Below are 20,339 nucleotides of genomic sequence, written 5' to 3'. Positions count from 1 at the left end.
AAAACGAGCCGCTTAAGCAGCTTGTTCGGTTTGCGATTGCCGACTTCTCCTAATGTCTCCGAACTCGGAAATCTTCGGAAGTAATAACAGTTCTAATGTTCCCTGACCTCTCCTAATATAACATCTCCGAACTCGGAAAAGAATGTTTGGAGAAGTTAGGAAACATTAGAACTATTTATGTCTTCGTATATTTCCGAGTGTTTCAGTACAATATGAGCCTGTATAGTAGTTTTTCCGAGTTTACTGGTTCATAGTGTGATACCAGTAGGCTTATTAGTATTTTGTAGTTCTTTTGTTAAATTGTTAAACATAAATGTTTCCTATGGTAATGGTGTGCCGGCATACTGTGCAAAATTATGCCAATTGTGTATTTTTGGTCCACTGTAATGTTTTGCCCTTTTTAGAGCTTACATTTGGGGGTTGTGGTAGGGCCAATGCAGCAGACAATTTGTCTGGTAATGGACATTTTACACTCTGTGGGATGTATATATGATTTTAAAACTGGTTTTATCTAGTACCTCCAATGTTTGAGCTGCACCAGTTGTATCAAGGGTCTCAAGGGCTTACTTTTGGAGGTTCTGGTAGGGCCAATGCAGCAGACAATTTGTCTGGTAATGGACATTTTACACTCTGTGGGATGTATATATGATTTTAAAACTGCTTTTATCTAGTACCTCCAATGTTTGAGCTCGCCCCTTTTTTGGGGGCCCTTGTTGGGGCTTCTGGGGGGCCTTTTGCAGTAGTAGGCATGTCTGTCACATGTAGATTTGTTGTAAGGTTGGTCATATGCATCATATGGAAGTGATACCAACTGGTACTTCCAATGTTTGATCTAGCCAATTTTAAGGACCCCTTTGGAGGGTCACCAGGGTCCTTACGCAGAGGGTGGTACCCGGCAGAAATAACTTTCTATATGTCTTTTGATACTCCATTCATTCCCCTGTGCTCAGATATTAGTATCTCATTCGTTTGAGCTCAGGGCCCCGGGCTCCCGGTCTACAGGTGACATTTAACAATGGGGAGCATTTATTTCCATACACAGACATGCAATGAATGGGGGGGGGGGGGTGGGAAAAAAGACACGAGCAAAAACCTACAGCCGAGTTCTACTATGAAATGTAAAAGCAAATACAACACAGGCATTTAACAGTTTCCTACTTATTAGACGGGCCCACAAACACTCGTACGCACACACACACACACCCAAGAAATGGTGGCTGATGCTTTTAATAAGGACTTCAACTCAGAGGACAGATGAGCTGAAACCCAGAACCTATCTCGAACCTCTCCACCTCGTGTGGTCTTCAAGCTGTTCGGACGCGGGCTCCAGCGAGAGCGAGCTGGATCCAATCGCCGTGAGCCGCGATCCTTCCCGAGCTCCAGCGAATCCTCTCGCGCTTCTGAACACGTGCTGGTCAGACGAGGCACCGATCCTTCCCGTCGATGCATCGCTTCCCGAGGAACCACCTCCAAGATGAGGCCAAGGAGTCGCACCAAGCTGGGAACCGAGCAGAGAACAAAGAGCTCCAAGCCGAACACCAGCTCAACTCTCTTCCAATGAACAAAGCCTCTCACAAGTCACAACACGAACCAAGAACAAGGAAGGAACCACCAGGAGCTCGAGCCGAGCAACCAGCTCAACTCTCTTCCGATGAACAAAGCAGCCCACTCTCTTCGACAAACCAAGCCAGAGCCCAAAAAGCGAACTGAGCCAAGCAGAACCCGAAGGCCTGCTGAAAGCCAAGCCGAAGCAAAAAGCTCTCCAAAAAGCCTCCTCCCTAACCCGAGCCAAGCAGAAGCCGAAGCTTACTGAACCAGCCCAAACACACAAACCAACTAGAGGATCTCTTCCTTATCCTCCTCCACCCCTCCCCCGCTCCCGGCGTGACTCATGCCCTCGTGCTCCATCCTTCACTCAACCACGGGTGGGAGGGAGTTGTTTACGTCCCGTGATTCAGGAAGGGAGGGCTCTTCTTCCTCTTCCCAGAAGAGGGGGAGGTTCGGCTTCCTTTGTGTTGTGATCGCTCACTCACTATTAAATTAAATGACAGCGCATCTACTCGATTTATGCCATTAAACAATGGAAGGTGAGCTTTCTATGGAACATGCACTTATCGACATAACTGAGCTAAAAGAACCTGGATGTTGTGTGCGATCAAATTCCAAATTCGTAATATATATATATATATATATATATATATATATATATATATATATATATATATATATATATATATATATATATATACATACACACACACAGAATAGTATCAGTTAACGTTCCATATGAGCACTTGTGAGTGGACCGTTGTGAGCCAGGAAACTGCACGAATGGCAAGGGTCCAGATTAATAGCATAATCAAACAAAATGGCAAGCAACAAAGTACGCCAAAATGACAACACAAACGTTTACGTTTGAATGGATTTCTTTTTTAAGTGACGTTCAAGTGGAAAATATGCAAAATTCAAGCCACATAGCTCACAAAAGGTCAGTATTTTCCTTGACAGTGAGAATCAACATGCCGGAGTTCTGAACACGAGGTTCGAGTCGACATTGAATGTTTTTTTTTTTCTTACATGTGAATATGTTAAAAAGATGGGTGGTGTTTGCTAGTATTAATATAATGGAAGCAGATGGCACAATAAGGTGAAAAAATGTGATTTAGGGTTAAAAAAATAAAAAAGAAAAAGTAACAGCTGGCACGCTGTGCACCCACTATTGAACTGGAACTCTCCGAGATCGTGATTACTCTTAATATCAAGGTTACTTGTCTCATCTTACATTTTAAACTTTTGTCAGATTTAACTAGGATATCAGAGCACAAGTATATATTTGTATTTTCTTGTGTAAATATGGAGGAGGAAGGAGCCTTGTTTAAAGTAAATATGTTTAGTTATAAGAATTGCTAATTTCTTTAAATTGTCAGATTTCACTCCAGATTCTGACACTTATTTAGTCCAGGAGCACCGCTCCTCAAATCCAGACAGATTTTGATTATATACAACACTTTAGTCCATGAGAGTCCATCGTGGAAAATCATATCATGGAATGTATAAAATTGCTCCAAGCTCTTAATTTGAAAACTATAGCACCTACAAATGCGATGTACACAGCGATTTTTAGGTATGAATATCAGGCATTCGATGACATGAGTGAGGGAAGTAAAAAAGATATATTTTGAGTGCTTTATCATACAGAAACCGTTGCGGCCTGTTCCAAGTCTAGGCATTATTGAGCAGGCCAAAATAAAATGGTGGCTTAAAACCCTTGCAAGGTGACAGTGGGCTGACCAAGATGGTGCACAGCCATCTTGGTAAGGCGTTTTTTTGTGTTTTTTAAATGATGAGCTCCCCCTAAATTATCTTCAAAAGGGGTGTTTAAATTTACACAGTTTTCATTCATGTACTACCTTGGTATGTATGCAAAGCCTCAGGCCTCTAGGTTTCATGGTTTTGGAGTTATGGAGAACACACACGCCTGCTGTTGGCTTTGTGGTTTGGGTGGCTGACTTGGGATCCTCGGGTCCTGAGTTTGAGCCCCGTTGGCTGCTGAATTAATACCAGGTGGGATTGATTCAGCCTGTCATCCTTCTGAGGTCGGCAAAATGAGTACCAGTGCACTGGTAATAGCGGCAAAGCCATGTCCCTAAGCAGTGATGCAACCAGCTGCCAAAAGGCTGCACTCGCAAGATAGAGATGAGTACAGAAGATGCATCGTATGCCTAGTTTCATGAAAAAAAAAAAACATTCTGGGTCATGATACATTTATTTAACAGTCGTCTTAAAAAAAAAAAAACATACCAATAGGGAGTGTGTATATAATGGTGTTTAATGCACAAAATAGGTAATGCACTGGAAAAAAGATAAAGCTACACATTTGAAAAGGTTTTCACATATTTTATTACTTCTGTGGGTGGTACAAATAATTTGCACCATTTCAGTTTTGCCCTCCGAGGTGGTACCGACATCTCTTCTGGCCCATGGACTTATGTCAGCTACATTGCAGTTTTATCCTGCCAGCCATGTGTTCTCCAACTACCATCCCTACCAGCCGATGAATCCTCTACCACTAGCGACTTTTGTTTGCAAAAGTTTTGTCTCACCTCCCAGCTAATCATGCCATATCCTTTACTACTAGCTGGTTATTTGAGTGATTGAGTGTGTTTGGCAATCAGGGGGCAATAGCAATTTGTTGAGATTTTATGTTAATTATTCTGGTTTGTTGTCCTGTCCTTGTGTGAATTATCTAAATATTTATTTCTCAAGAAACGGCTTGCCTCGTGTTGCCGCCATTTTGTTGCACGAACATTCTGGTTTATTTGGACTCTCTGGAGAGTTAAACTATTGCCACTTTATTTGCTAAAGGTGTGGATATAGCCGCACCAGTTCACAAGCCTACGGCGACCACTCGATGAGGCCGATGAGGAAAAGTTTGAGTGAGGCCATCTTTGGATTTTAGACAGTGGTGGTGGCCATCACATGTGGTTGAGACCTGTTCAGAGGCTGCCACCCGAAAGAGTACCCCTTTCCCTTACCTCCCAATTTTTATTTGGAAAATATACCCCCGACCCCATCCTCTTACATATTATATAAACAGATGGAGCAAAAAGATAGAGATATACATAAAAGTGTTTATGAGCCGTTCTGAATAGACACAGAAGGATAGCCAAATTGATTTTTTCCATTTCATGTAGGCCTCCTCTCAAATGATCAATTGTATCAGAAAGATGGCAACCTGTAAAAAAAAATATATTTCGTGAGCTGCCAATCAGAGCAAACAGCGCAGTGAAATCCTTGGTTTTTGCGAATTGAATTATTCGTGTTATTTTACCAACCCTCTTATCTTGCCTCAGTCTTCCCTCTGGCTTTTTTTTCGAGCATCCTTTTTGTCTCCTTTTAGCTTTTGTTCTAACTGTATCTGAGCGGTACAACCATGGCAGTGTAGTTTGTGTTTCGAGTTGATGTGTAATTTGTCAAAAGGTGTTGTTTTCTGGCCTCTTCCAGCACTGTTTGCTGAACAACTATATTTTGAACATATTGCCAAGCAAATTACGCAAAGGCACTTACCATAAGCATGTATCCTCGTTTGTCTGCAAAATGACATCAAGCCAAATGTATTGGAAGATACATTTATTGGAGCATTAAGGAAAATGACAAAGTTTACTCACATTTTTGTTGTGTCTCTTGCCATTTCCTTCATGTTTGAATTGCTCTTCAATTCTTCTATTTGCTTTTATTGTTTATCATTTCATGTTCACCAATACTGCCACAAAAGCAAAAACAAAATTAAAATCCAGGTTTTATTAACCAGAAGTTGATAAAGGTATGCTAACCACTGTAGGAAGCAAAGTAGAGGTGAACTTTTGGGCATTACTCTCACTCCATTGAAGAAGGGTTAACTCCCGAAATGTCAGCTTTACATTTCTTCCCACAGCAGATATCATACCAATGTCGTCTTCCAGTTGATTAAAAAAAATAACAATCGTTCAAACTGTCTGCCAAAGTAGACATTCTAGACTCAAACTAACCATGACAAAGTCTGGTATTCCTACGCATTTGAAAAAGCTCAACTCTTTCAACTTTCTTTACAAAACATTGTGGTCTAAGGTTGCACAGACATGTCCTTAAGGATATGAAAAAAGCTATTCAACCAACTGGAAACAGGAATAAGCTTAATATGCATCATGCTGCAAAGACAGAAACCCTTTATTCCTTTAATCCAGGTTGACAATTTCATGTCAACTTTTATTAAAACTCTCAACTAAAACCTCCCTGCTGTAATTAGCAGGGAGTTATCACATCGTGTCACAATCCTATTGTAACAGACCATATGCAACCCCCCATCTTCTCACAATGACTTCATTCCTGCTGTCTCTCTTCGCTCTCATCAAATTATTCTCACAGTAGAAATCAAGCTAAGACTAAAAATAATATATCAAAACTTTAACAATTTATTTTTAGTGTTATTAAGATTGGCCATTTCCTCTGCTTTCTGTTTTGCAGAGAACCAGACTGTTTGTAATGTTAAGTGTTGCAAGATTCTGTGCATTATGACAATGTTCTACAAAGTTCTAAATTTAGGTTGACACCTGGTTTGCTGTCAATATGACATGTCATCAGTTCAATTGGTAAAACTTGTGGTCACGGTACAATGAGGTGGCGCGTTGTACTTCTTGGTCGTGGGAAGGACACACTCAAAAAAAACTTCAAGAATAATAGTGAGAATATCTTTTAGAATATTGTCTTTCATTGTAATCTTTACAACCATCTCCTTGCAAGGTATATATTTTTGCTTGGATTTATATATTTTATTTACATTGATCAAATGTAGAGAAAGGTAGAGCTTGGACACAAGTCACATGGAGGACAAAGACATTAGTAGACACAAATGTACATGAAGAGGGATTAAAAGGGCATTCAAGACGATGAACAAACACATAAGGTATATGGGATTTGAACCTCGGTTCTTTATGTCATGAGCCAGGGGTTTAGATGAGAGTGCTGTCAGGATTTATTTTTTTTAATGCAGAAAAATAATTCTGTTTTAAAAATCAGAAGAGATGGATAATATAGAGTGAAAAGTCATTCATATAGAGGATAACAAAATCGATAAGCAAATCGATCAGTTATTTGATGGGGAGCAACTGCACAAGTACAGAGTGTGACCAAGATTCCATGATATTTGGATGGTCCTTTTATACTGGAAAAAGCTCTGAGAAGCACAGAATGGACTTGGCACAGTGGAGAAAACCAAGGCATCAGCCAATTTAGAGGCTATCGTTTGGTGATTTGGTCTTCCCAACCCAGGTTGTGACGGATTGTGGGGGTTAGGAGCTACAGGCAGTACATCTATTTCAAGGGGTGTCCAATGAAGTACACCAGGGGGTTCAAAAGCAAATCTTTGCAGAGTGTGAGAATTAGAGCATACGGTTTTTCTACATTGAAAGACACCTTTCAGGTGGCTGATCAAAAACATTTTTTTCTCGATCTGTTGAAATGGAAGCTTCAGCATGATCCTGCCTCTCAAAATGTGATATACTGATCTGCACTGGGTGCAGTCATCAACAAAATTCCAGAGGATTATCAAGAGAAGCAGAGAGATCATTTAAATACATTGCTTTCAGAAAGTATTCAGACCCCTTGACTTTTTAACATTTTGTTGCGTCATAGCCTGAGTTTAAAATTGATTAAATTAAGATTTTTGACACCAATCCACACAAAATCCACATAATGTCAAAGTGGAATTTTGTTTTTAGAAATGTTTACAAATTAATTAAAAATGAAGAGCTGAAATGACTTGAGTCATAAGTATTCAACCCCTTTGCTATGACACACCAAATTGATCTCAGGTGCATCCAATTTCCTTTGATCATCCTTGAGATGTCTCGCCAACTCGATTGGAGTCTACCTGTAGCCAATTCAATTGAATGGACATGATTTAGAAAGAAACACACCTTTTTATACAAGCTCCCATAGGTGACAGTGCATATTAGAGCAGAAACTCCACCATGAAGTCCAGGATAACTGTCTGTAGAACTCTGAGATAGAATTGTGAGGAGGCATAGATTTGTCGAAGGGTATAAAACAGTTCGAGAGTGTTGAAAGTTCCCAAGAGCACAGTCAGCTCCATCATTAAGGAATGAAAGAATGTGGAACTACCCAAACTCTTCCAAGAGCTGGCTGTCCAACCAACCTGAGTAACCAGGAAGAAAAAGACCTTGCTTGTTAGGGAGATGACCAGGAACCAAATGATCAATCTAACAGAAATACAGAATTCCTTGGTTGAAATGGAAAAACCTGCAGGAAGGACAACAGTCTCTGCAGCACTTCACAAATCTCGGCTTTATGGGAGAATGGCTAAAGGGAAGCCACTCCTGAGAAAAAGGCACATGACAGCATGCCTTAAGTTTGCAAAAAGGCATGTGAAAGACTAAGAACATGAGGAAAAAGATTCTGTGGTCTGATGAGATGGTAATTGGACTCTGACTTGAATACAAAGCGCTACATCCGGCAGAAACTGAACGCAGCTCTCTACCCATCTAACATCATCCCTACTGTGAAGCATGGTGGTGGCAGCATCATACTATAGAGATGCTTTTCAGCAGCAGGGACTGGGAGACTTGTGAAGATAGAGGGATCAATTAATGGAGCCAAATACAGGCAAATCCTTGAGGAGAACCTGTTTCAGATTCAGAGCGCAAAAGACCTTAGACTGTGGTGAAGATTCAGAACAAGTACATGAAAGTCCTTGAGTAGCCCAGCCAAAGCCCAGACTTGAATCCCATTGAGAATCTGTGGAAAGAATTGAAGATTGCTGTTCACTGACGCTCCCCATCCGACTTGACAAAGCTTGAGCAAATCTTCAAAGAAGATTGGGAGAAAATCCACAAATCTAGATGTGCAAAGCTGATACAGACATACCCAAGAAGACTCGAAGCTGTATTCACTGCCAAAGGCACTTCAACAAAGTATTTACTCAGGGGGCTGAATATTTATGTAAATTAGATATTTCTGTATTTAATTTTTAATTAATTTGTAAATGATTCTAAAAACATGTTTTCACTTTGTCATTATGGGTTATTTTGTGTAGATCAGCGACAATTTTTTCCATTTAATCCATTTTAAATTCAGGCTGTTACACGACAAAATGTGAAAAAGTCAAGGGGTGTGAATACTTTCGAAAGGCACTGTACAGTAGACCAGAAGCAGAACTGATGAGCAGTAATTAGAGAGTGAGAGATTAGATAATGCTTGTGGTCTGCAGCAATGATAGATTCTATAACTTGCTTGTGATGGGGAAAAAGGCTGACTGGTCTGTAATTGAATGGATCAGATGTGGAATCCCTTTTGTAACTCAGAGTGATGTTTGCAACTTTCCAAGATGATGACAGGAGATCATCTCCTGAAGACCTGGATAAGAGTAAGGAAAAAAGAAAGGATAGGGCAGAAGCACAATTGTGAATGATGAAGTTACAATTAGACAAAGGGACGAAGTAGTAAAATCACTCCAGAAAGTGATTATTGTGCTCTGCCTCCTGGTACACAATAAATCTCTCTGATAATGATCATTGGGATGCACTTACAATTGTAGTCAATGTTCCTTCCCCCTGGAAAAAATCTGCACTCTTGGGGGGTAATTACATCTCAGAGTTGTGGGTAAGTCTTGTTTTGAGGAGAAATAACAGGGGGCAAATTGGCTTACTACAGTGTAAAAAGTGATTAAAAATTGCTCACAAACCACTTCACTCCAATTAATTTTACCGCAATTTCAATCAAGCTTGAACCAACTCACTCCCAATACACATACTAGCATAAAATGTAATTGTAATATTAATTGTAGCTTCATTGAATGATCCCAGAATGCCGTTTAATTAAATGTGTGCATTTTGTGAACTATTTTTGTTTGATGCAAGATTTGCACACACAGGATCGCACTTTTGATCACTTTGTTGACAATTGATTGTTGCCTGCCTATAGTAAATATAGATATTTATATTGCCATGTTTTTTGCATGGGTTTTTATTTAACTAATATATAAAAGAATCCTGAGTTTCCATTACGAAATGATTTGGATGATACTTGAAGGTTATCAATACAGTACCTTATTTTAAGCATTTGTCAAAAATCAAATTTAATAGACAATATTATTCATGCCAAAATTAATTTTGTAATTCTTTCGTTATATATGTTAAACAACCTCCCCAACTTTCAAAATAAGTTTCATACAATATTCTTCATATATATATATATATATATATATATATATATATATATATATATATATATATATATATATATATATATATATATATATATATATATATATATATATATCTTGCAATATTACTTTGGTTTATGTCACCCTTTTTATATTCATTCCACTTCTCAATATTCGTCTGAACTTGCAGTTATGTCATTTTAAAAGCCATACCTTTTATTCTCGAGCATTTTCAGAACTTATAAGACTGATGAAAGTGCGAGAATACATCACAAAATTACCAAATCGGGAGAACATAAAATCGCCAAAAGAACTAATTTACTTTGTTTGGCACAAAAATAAATGTACGGTAATGTAGATTGGCTAAGAGGCATTGTGAAAGTGTTACCTCAGAAGTGAAATTAGATGTTATTCATCGAATGGATTCTGGTATTAATGGATTGCAGGGTTATTAAGTTTACCGCTGATCGAAAAATATCCCCCCATTTATGGAGGAAGAAGGAATAAGAAGATGTCCCACCACCTGCAACCACTTCCAGAAGTTTATTTTTATTTAAATATGCCTGGTAATTGTTTTTTTATATATATTTATACATATTTGCACTTTAATATAACTGTCATTAATCAAAAAGGGCAACATCGAAGGTAAAAGCAAAATATAAAATGCGAAATGCTGATGTGAGGAATGCATTCCTCCCACCCCATATTAAATTAATTATGAGAAAAATAGCTTTGATTTCCGTCATTTCGATATTCGTCGCACTTTTCAGGAATGAATCCCCGACATAACCTGGGGTCTTACAGTATGTACCTTTTTTTTCCTCCACACTTTTCTTTTTGTGTTGACACATTTATAAACAAAGTTTCTCACAATGACACTATTTCAACAATATTATTTTCTCCTTTATGTTATATTTCCTTTTCATATGAACACTGCCATGCTATGCATTTATGTATGCTTATGATATTTTAAAAAATGCATTATTAAAAGGTTATTTCATGACATTTCTTTGTTTTCAGGTGAGGCATGCCTCTGAAGTTGCTGCTCAGTTTAACAATGAAAAACACAGATTCAAGAGAATAAAAGTAGGAGATTACAAAAGTCTATATACACGTAACAACCCATTGAAATGTAATGAAGTTAAAGATGATTAATAAACAAACCCCTACATGTAGTTTCAAATAATTTCACAGTATAAATAACAAACATGTACAATACTGTACACAATACATGGTTGCAATTATGAAAATCCTTATTCTGCATTTATAAAGATCATAACCAGGTTAATGTGCAGAGAATTGACAAGAATGCATTTCGCAAAATAAGTGGAGCAAATAAAATGTGCGAGTGACTATCTGGTCAGGATCAGACTTGTTGACGACAACCTCTCACAGCACAGTGTGTACATTTGTTGTTTTATGGACTCATTCTGGTATTTCAATCAATCGTGAGCATCATTATTCCAAATTATCATCATAAACAACTGACTGATTTTACACACAAGTCTAGAGTGCAACCAAAAAAAACTGATGAATTCACAGTAGTCAGACTTCATTGCATGGCAGGTGTATGTCATATTGGATGTGTGAACAGTGGACACCACAGCTGAAATCATCCAAATGGTGAATGAATAATGCACGAGTCAGCCTTCATTCATCTTTCAGCTTCAGTTGGCAATGATCTAAAAAAAATTTTTTTTTTTTTTTTGCAAATTAATCTGGACTTGGTCATTTGTTTATGCAAGTTTGATTTAAATGAATGTAAATTTTAAAATTAGGGGAGGCTTAAACAAGTGTTGTGATTGATCTTTAGAGCAGGGTAAACTGAATGCATCTTGGAGAACAATTTCTTCTTCTTCTCCTTTCTTCTTCTTCTCCTTCTCTTTCCTTCAAAAGGGGTGAGACCGAATGGTACCAAGCTTCTGCTCTGCCTTGACCATGATACTCCTCCACTTCCCTCTGTCCTCAGTCAACACTCTCCACTCTCCAACACCCACCTTATTGATATCCCTCCTCACACAATGTTCTCATTTCTGCCACGGTTGACCTCTTTTCCTCCTACCTTGCTCCGTCAACCTATCCGCTTTCTTTGCCATTCTCTCTATTGCCATCTGCACCACATGACCCACCCACTTCAACCAGCTTTTTACCAATCTCTTCCATCAGTTCATCCATCCTCCTTAAATCCACCCTCTTCACTCCTGAAATCCTCCTGAGCCAGTTCTTCTCACAGACCTGCCCCCTCTGTTATTGCCTCTCTGTCAATGCCACTGTCTCTACACCATACAGGTTGGCCAGCGTTACACAAGGCACCAGAACTTTACCTTTAAATTTCCTTGATATTTTCTGCCTGCCATCATTCCCACTATAACCCTCCATGCCTTCGTACCCACCTGTACAGTCTTCCACACCTCTGCCTCTGACCTAGCATCCAGGGCCACTGTTTACCCCAGCTACTCAAACCCATCTCCCTGTCTGATGTCCTTCCCCTCTAACCTGATATTCATTTATTTTCTCGGCTGTCCAACCCATATCACCTCAGTCTTTTCAATACTCATCTTCAGTCCATGCTTCCAGAATGCTCCTTCCACTCCCCCAGTACCCTTACTCTCCACCCCAGCAGCTAGATCGTCCACGTACAACATCCTCCCCAGAATACATTTCATTTTTACCCTCCTGATTACAAGCTACATCACCATGATTGAGAGAGCTTCGCTGCCTCAAACAGGTGTTCACACTGAACTCCTTTGAGATCCGAGGACCAACCAAAACTATTCACTTCGTTCCCTTGTACATCCTTTCCATCAACCTAACTTGTGCTTCTGGCACTCCCATCCATCTCAGTGTCACCACCGCCATCTCTCTTTGGATAGTATCATCGGCCTTCTTCGGGTCCACAAATCCCAATGCCATTCACCTCCAACCACTTCTTCACCAACCGTCTGAGAGTAAACATCCCTTACCCTTTCTAAACCAATGGTGCTCTTCACCGATCTCCATCTCCACACTCTTCCTTATTCTTCCGTACCTTCATGACATGACTTTGAAGCATAATGCCTCTGGTACTTCCCTGGATCATTAACATGCTCTTCAGTATTGGCAGAATTAGCCCTAGCTGCCAATCCTACAGAATTGAACCCTCTCATATATACATTCAACAGCCTCTTCGTCCAACTGACTCCGACTTCTCCCACTGCAATTCGCATGTCGGTACACATCTCATCAATGCTTGGCGCTCTTCCCTTCTTCATGCTTTTTAATGCTGTCCGCACCTCCTTGTCCACAACTCCTCCTCCGCACCTCCTGATCACAACAAATTTCACTTTCCCCTCTACATAACATGGAAGAACCAGCTCGCTGTTGCTTCCTCCCCGGTTCAACAGCTCGTTGAAATAGGCTTCCCATACCTTCAATACTGCCCCCCTCTCTGTCACTAGCCTCAACCACCCCCCACCTCCCACCACCTTCATGTCCTGACTATCTTCATCCCTGTCATGAGCCAATTTATATATATCATCTTCTTTCTGCCATTCTCTTCCAACTTGTACACATCAGCTTCCATACAATTCCTCACCCGATACACCGCTCTCCTGACTGATTTCTTAGTTTGCCTATACAGGTACAGCAACCCCACATCCGATTGTTCCCCATTATCCTTGTTCCTCTCTAACCTCTTCCAAACATCTTTCTTTACACCAACTACCTGTATTGCTTCCTCCATCCACCATACCTGGTTTCCATTCCGAGACTGCAATGCACCCTTTCCTGATGTCTTTCCACACAAAACCTCTGCAATTCCCCTAAAAAAAAGTTTCTGTGCTTCTTGCGGCAATGCTCCTCCAAATATTTGGCTTCTTCGCGAAGTTCTTCATACCTTGCCATCATCCTCGACAGCGACGTTGTCCCTGCACTTCACCAACCTTATCATCTTCCAACCCCTGCTCTTAACCTCACTATTTTTCGACATGCATACAACAAACACCACAGGCTTGTGCAAGGTAGTGACAAACTCTCCTGCCACCACCTTACAATATTAGATCCTCCACAACTGCTGCTTCTTCACCACAAACAAATCCAACTATTATATGCTGTCCACTCCAGTAAGTAATCTTGTGACTGTCCTGCTTCTGATAGAATGAACCAGCTATGGCCATCCTATTCCTCAACATCAGCTCCACCAGCTCTCGGCCCTCTCTATTCCTCGTTTCCCCAACCAAATTTTCCAACACATTCCTCTTCAACTGGTTTTGCTCCCCTGTTGGCCCTTGAATTAACACAAGGTGTGGTTGACTCAGCCTGTCATCTTTCCGAGGTCAGCAAATTGAGTACCAGTGTACATCTCCCAGAGCAATGTTCGAGTTACAAAACATGTGCAACATGCGAGTTACAAACATTACAGCAGCTCCACAGAGTGTTTTGTAACTTGCACATTGCTCTGGTAGATATAAACTGCATTTACTTCTACCAGAGCAATTTGCTCATTACAAAACACTGTGGAACTGCTGGAAGGCCTGCCCAATTGATTGCCAGATGCTCATCTTACAGTTGCCAACCATGTCCTACAGGGAATGGGTGTGACGGCATCTGCTCAAGGCTTCGCTGGTATATTGCAGCCGTGATAATTTGCCCTCTGGATATATTTGTAAGAAGAATCTCCTGCTTGGCTAAATCTGAGTTAGTTATGTACCAAATAAATATGTTGTATCTGGGCTTTTACCTCTGTACAATCATGCTGTGTATATCTCAAGCATACTTACTACTCCAGCACTTCCATTGTGGCTTCTGAAACCTCATATGTGCCACCCAATTGCTGAAATGCTTCACAGAAACATGGACTTTTCATGAGGAATTTTAGGTTTCATTTTACGTTTTCCGTAAAAAGCACGAATACTATCACACCAGGTCAAACAACGACACTCCCAATACTGTTGTGAATGGCTCCCATTGGCAAAAAGGTGTTGTGAAAAGTGAGCGGAGCATGATCGATGGTATCTAGCTTTGCTGGGTGGCCTACCTGCACCTCTCTGCAACTTATGGCCAGAAATTATCTTGCTATTTTGACCTGTTTCCCTCTCGGGACCTTCACCATTCTGTAAATTTAAGGAACTGAGCCCAATTGTGTTCTGAAAAAGGTGAAATGACACTTTTTGCTCCTGGATTGCAGTGCAAAACACAAATACTTTAGAACGGCTTTCCAATATCGTCTTCTGAATCTGGTACGTTGGTCAATGTGGTTGACCATACAACGAGGGCACCATTTGGAGGATACAGGTTCTCCATTGACAGAACGGTTCTAATTGGACAGGATTATCACTCAGTCAAAAACTACATTTTCTTCGAAATTGATGAAAATTTCCTCAACATTCTCACAAAATTGTAATTTCCTCCAAGGGGAAAAAAATCACATTTTTGGTAAAGAATAATATTATCAGTATAATTGTAAGTTTTTATGGTGTCCACTGATGTAGCACACAAGGGAACAAAAAAAGTTGACAGCTCACAGTCTAAATGCCTTCAGAACAAGTTGAAGAGGTTTCAAAATTGTCCTGGAACTTCTCAACCTTGATCACAGAGTAGACCACATGCTGTAGATGGCATTCTGTTTTTAGGACAATGGTGGGTAGGGGAAGAAAAGGATAGTGGACTTTGTCCTTTACAGTAAAGATTGTGTTAAGATATTCAGCTTTTTGCTGAGCAGTTTCGGAGATGACTCCCCCCCTTTAGGAGTGAAGTACAGAAGGGGAATGTTTTCAAGAAATTGACTTGACCAGCTGTTTCCAGATTTTGGAAGCTGTTGAGAGAATTGGGGAAGAGCTGTAGAGATGGGCGAAAACCGCAGAGAAGGGGTGGAACTGCGGAGATGGGGTGAAAGTGCGGAGATGGGGTGAAAGTGTGAAGATGTGGTGAAAGTGCAGAGATGGGGTGAAAGTGCGGAGATGGGGTGAAAGTGCGGAGATGGGGTGAAAGTGCGGAGATCGGGTGAAAGTGCGGAGTTGGGGTGAAAGTGCGGAGATGGGGTGAAGGTGCGGAGATGGGGCGAAGGTGCGGAGATGGGGCGAAGGTGTGGAGATGGGGCGAAGGTGCGGAGATGGGGCGAAGGTGCGGAGATGGGGCGAAGGTGCGGAGATGGGGCGAAGGTGCGGAGATGGGGTGAAAGTGCGGAAATGGGGTGAAAGTGCGGAGATGGGGTGAAAGTGCGGAGTTGGGGTGAAACTGCGGAGATGGGGTGAAAGTGCGGAGATGGGGTGAAAGTGTGGAGATGAGGTGAAAGTGCAGAAATGGGGTGAAAGTGCAGAGACGGGGTGAAAGTGCGGAGATGGGGTGAAAGTGCGGAGATGGGGTGAAAGTGCGGAGATGGGGTGAAAGTGCAGAGATGGGGTGAAAGTGCAGAAATGGGGTGAAAGTGCGGAGATGGGGTGAAAGTGTGGAGATGGGGTGAAACTGCAGAGATTGGGTGAAAGTGCAGAGTTGGGGTGAAACTGCAGAGTTGGGGTGAAAGTGCGGAGATGAGGTGAAAGTGCAGAGATGGGGTGAAAGTGCGGAGTTGGGGTGAAAGTGCAGAGATGGGGTGAAAGTGTTGAGATGGGGTGAAAGTGCTGAGATGGGGTGAAAGTGCGGAGATGCGGTGAAAGTGCAGAGATGGGGTGAAAGTGCAGAGATGTGGTGAAAGTGTTGAGATGGGGTGAAAGTGCTGAGATGGGGTGAAAGTGCGGTGATGGGGTGAAACTGCAGAGACGGGGTGAAAGTGCGGAGATGGGATGAAAGTGCAGAGATGGGGTGAAACTGCAGAGACGGGGTGAATGGTTTAATGTCGGTCCATGTTGTATGAGAGAAAAATGTATGAGAAGCTGTTTGGAGGCAGTACAATACACAGACAAACAAGAGGTGGGGGCAGAGGGGAAGTCACAGCCAAAGGTACTCCTGGGGGTTGGGAGGTGTTAGTGTGAGAAATTGAGTTATTGAGGTAAAGTGCAACTCCACCACCAAGGTGGGGTTCAGACTTATCAAATTGGAGGAGACAACAGCTGGGGAGAGACACTAAGGAGTCTGCGAGGAAGGATTCTGTTAAACAGATGATGTCTGGTTTATCAGCACATTCCTGGATTGAGAGATCTATCAAATTGGAGCGGAGGCTCCAGATGTTTGAGGTCCACATAGTGAGGGACAGAGGAGGTGAAGGGAGGCTGTGGGATGGGGAGGGAGGCTGTGAGGGTGAGGGATGGGGAAGAGGCTGGGAAGGTGCAAGACAGCAGAGGAGATTGGGGGAGGCAGGATGAAGGGGGATCTGAAAGGGGGTGGGATTGGGGAGAAGGTGGGACGAGGAGGAAGCTGTGAAGGGGTGGGATGGGGAGAGAAGCAGAGCAGATGGGACGAGAGGCAAGCTTAGAATGGGTTGGATGATCAGGATGTTGAGAATGGGCGGGATGAGAGGGAAGTTGGATGGGAGACGGGAAGAGGGAGAAGTTCAGAAGAGACGAGAAGAGGTGGAAGTTGAGAGGAGACGGGAAGAGGGGGAAGTTGAGAGGAGACTGGAAGAGGGGGAAGTTGAGATGGGGTGATGTGAGGGGACGGGTGGGTTGAGGGGGAAACTATGAGGAGGTGGGGTTGATGGGGAAGCTTGGAGGGGGTGGGGTGAGGGGTGATGCAGAAAGTGGGAACATGAATTGCAGGGATGCTGAAGAGGGGAACACATAGAAGGGATGAGTTGGAAGGACATGGGCTTGTAGAATATGTTGGAGAAATTACTGGCATGGAGGGGTTTGACACCATAATATAAGATGAAGGGGATTTGATTTTTTGAGCAGACAACCTTTGCAAACTGGACTTCTCAAGATTCCTAAATTTGACATTCAGAGATAAAGATCATGGGATGGATAGAAAGACTTGTTGGTGAAGGTACTGAGAAAGGTGATGCTGTAGGAAAGGGAGTAGGATTAATGGACAAAGTACTTAGGTTAGGGACAGATTTGCAAAATATGCCTTGTGAAGAAGAAGAAGAAGAAGAAGAAGAAGAAGAAGAAGAAGAAGAAGAAGAAGAAGAAGAAGAAGAAGAAGAAGAAGAAGAAGAAGAAGAAGAAGAAGAAGAAGAAGAAGAAGAAGGAGGAGGAGGAGGAGGACACGTGGATACTCATGACAAAGAAATAATGAAAGGAAAGCATTTAAAAATGTATTTAAAAGCTTTTAAAGGACAAAAGAAGAAATGTTTCCTTCAATGAAGATTCAGTTTGGAGACATCGAGATAAGGGAGAGATAAAAAAAAATGAGGTACAGGAAGTATTGATAGAAGGCAGAATGAGATCGTGTTTTGGAGTGAAAAATCGTTTTTGTTGTTCTTGTTTGTTGTTTTTTGAAGCGAGGAGGGGAGATAGGATAATATTGAAGAGGCAGAAAGGACAAAACTTTTGGGGGGAAAAAATGTGGAATGAGAAACGACTTCAAAGCTGAGATAATTTGCTCCGGGCTATCTGAGGAGTAGGCCTGAGCTACAGGAAAACAAATTTGACAATATAACCCACTGGGGAACAATTAAACACAGAAAATTAGACAAAAACACAAACAGCAACACAGGAACAAAAACACAGAAAAACATGATGGATGTGGTTCAGAAAACTTAGCTTTGATTGAGGTGGAAGGACAAGTTTCACATTCGGTCGCCATGTGGAGCAACCCTGAACCGGGAGTGAAACTGCGGAGTTAGGGTGGAACTGAAGAGATCGGGTAATAGAGAGGGGAGAAGCAGGTATACAAGTGATTTCGGCTGGATGCAAACATTTATAACAATAAAGTTCTCACTTTTGCAGTCCAAGTTACAGCAAACGATCACTAGACCACTGCCACGATGTAAAAGTGGACAATTAAATGATCAAAATGAAACACCATTTTTTTTTTCAATGATACACAAGATTTGAGTTTTGAAAATGCCAAAAAAAGGACAGACAAAATGGGAAAAAGCACAAAAACAGAATCGGAGAGTTTGGAGATTAGGAGTGAACGAAGGGAGCAGGAAAGGAAATGGGAATGAGTAAACAGTTGAAGAGTAAAGAGAAAGATAGAACATTCTTACTCATAGAATGGCACAAAGAACACACACTCACAGAGATGCATGCAAAGAATAAAGGAGATACTGGACAAATAAAGGACCAGGGTCAAGGAAAGTAAAAAAAGAAGTTTAAAAAGGAGATGAACAGATTGCAGAGATCGAAATCGGGAGGAACGGTCAAAACCACGTGAAAAACAAACGATGAACACAACAAAATAAAGGAAGAAATACGGAATGTCAGGTACAACAATTAACACAACAGATGTCTGCATTGTTTTAATGGTAATTTGGAGTGATAGAGGAGGATAGAATTGGAAAACAAGGATGGAAAATCATCAAGACAACGACCAACTGGGAAAACTCGAGAAAGTTCGAAACAGCAATGACTGTATATGCACTGAGGACAGTAAACACAACAATGTTCAAACAATGTAAAGAACGGAAATTACAACAGAGGGGCTCAAAAGAAACTATTAACGTTGAAAGAGCCAAATAGGATTCATCCACACATTAAGAACCAGGAACAGAAGTCCACAAAAGAGTACGTACAATAATACTCGCACATTGGCTGGAACCCGGAGGTGATGAGAAAATTGTTTGCCACATTGATGAATCTTATATTTTAATCATACATGCAAGAATTCTTGAAAGATACAAAATTATTTTAATCACAAAAGCATTATTAAAAGCAGGATGACACCAGCCACAACAACTACTCCCCTTCACTTACCATGATTCCTACAAGGAGTAGAACCAAAGCACCTAGAGGCCCCAAATATTGCGTGGTTGAATCTTAGAGGTGTGGTAGCTTAAATCCTGGGAAAGGATTTAGGCTACCATGCATTGGCCTATTTGGAGGCCACTAAAGGCCGCTATAAAGTGTATATTATGATGTGGGGTCAGGCAGTGATGCCACCGACCCGCAGACAAAAGGTAACCACCATGAGGCCAATAACCCCATAGCTTTTCAATGTCCAACACCTCCCAAAACCTTCACCTGGAAAAGCTCAACCAGCCGGGCAGCGCCAGGTATCTCCCCACTCGCACCGGGCAGCGCTGGGTAGCCCCTGCTTGTGGTTTCATAATATGAAGCAGGAAAGAGAACCTGAATGAGATTCTGCTGTGTCTTGTGAGATTGCACAGAGCCTTTTGAATACAGCCATGATTCAAGGTTTTCTTTGCAAATTGTATTTTGTTCCAAATGTCCATGAGTACAGACATGAGAAAGAAACAAATGCTGTGGTGTCAAAAAGCAAAATGAGTTCATAATAAAATGTGAAAAAGAAAAACAAACAAACAACATCCATAAATACAATTGAGGGGAATAAGCCCATTTTGGAAGGCTTCTTTGTCAGCTTTGCACGAAATGAACTTCACTGTAATCACCTGCTCGCATGATATTAAAAAAGCAACAGAAATAAAAAAAAAGAAGAAAGGAATAGCAATGCAAGAAATAAGAGTGTGATGTTCCCTCAAGCATGGTAAATTCGACTATCTATTGTAGGAATCTGGTGAAATAGCTCTGGAAGGCAATGCAGAGAAAGCGGGAGATAAACCGGTAAATATTGGATTGCCTGAAAG

At 41.3% G+C, this 20,339-nt stretch overlaps 1 long non-coding RNA gene across 1 annotated transcript in view; it reads right to left on the bottom strand.

The window, feature by feature from the left end:
• Positions 1-19,829, bottom strand: part of LOC147027717 (uncharacterized) — a 49,874-nt gene extending 30,045 nt beyond the window's left edge. Inside the window, exons 1-2 of the long non-coding RNA XR_015057224.1 lie at positions 19,756-19,829; positions 5,169-5,263 (exon numbers count right to left, since the gene is read on the bottom strand). This is a non-coding gene — a long non-coding RNA (uncharacterized LOC147027717). The remainder of the gene's footprint in view (positions 1-5,168; positions 5,264-19,755) is intronic.
• Positions 19,830-20,339: the final 510 nt, after the last annotated feature.

The sequence above is a fragment of the Eptatretus burgeri genome, chromosome 4, assembly GCF_056783735.1.
Source record: "Eptatretus burgeri isolate ZD-2024b chromosome 4, Ebu_testis_v1, whole genome shotgun sequence".
In the NCBI taxonomy this organism is placed as follows: domain Eukaryota; kingdom Metazoa; phylum Chordata; class Myxini; order Myxiniformes; family Myxinidae; genus Eptatretus; species Eptatretus burgeri.
The sequence above is the reverse complement of the archived record's forward strand: the minus strand, read 5'-3'. Positions and strand labels throughout refer to the sequence as shown.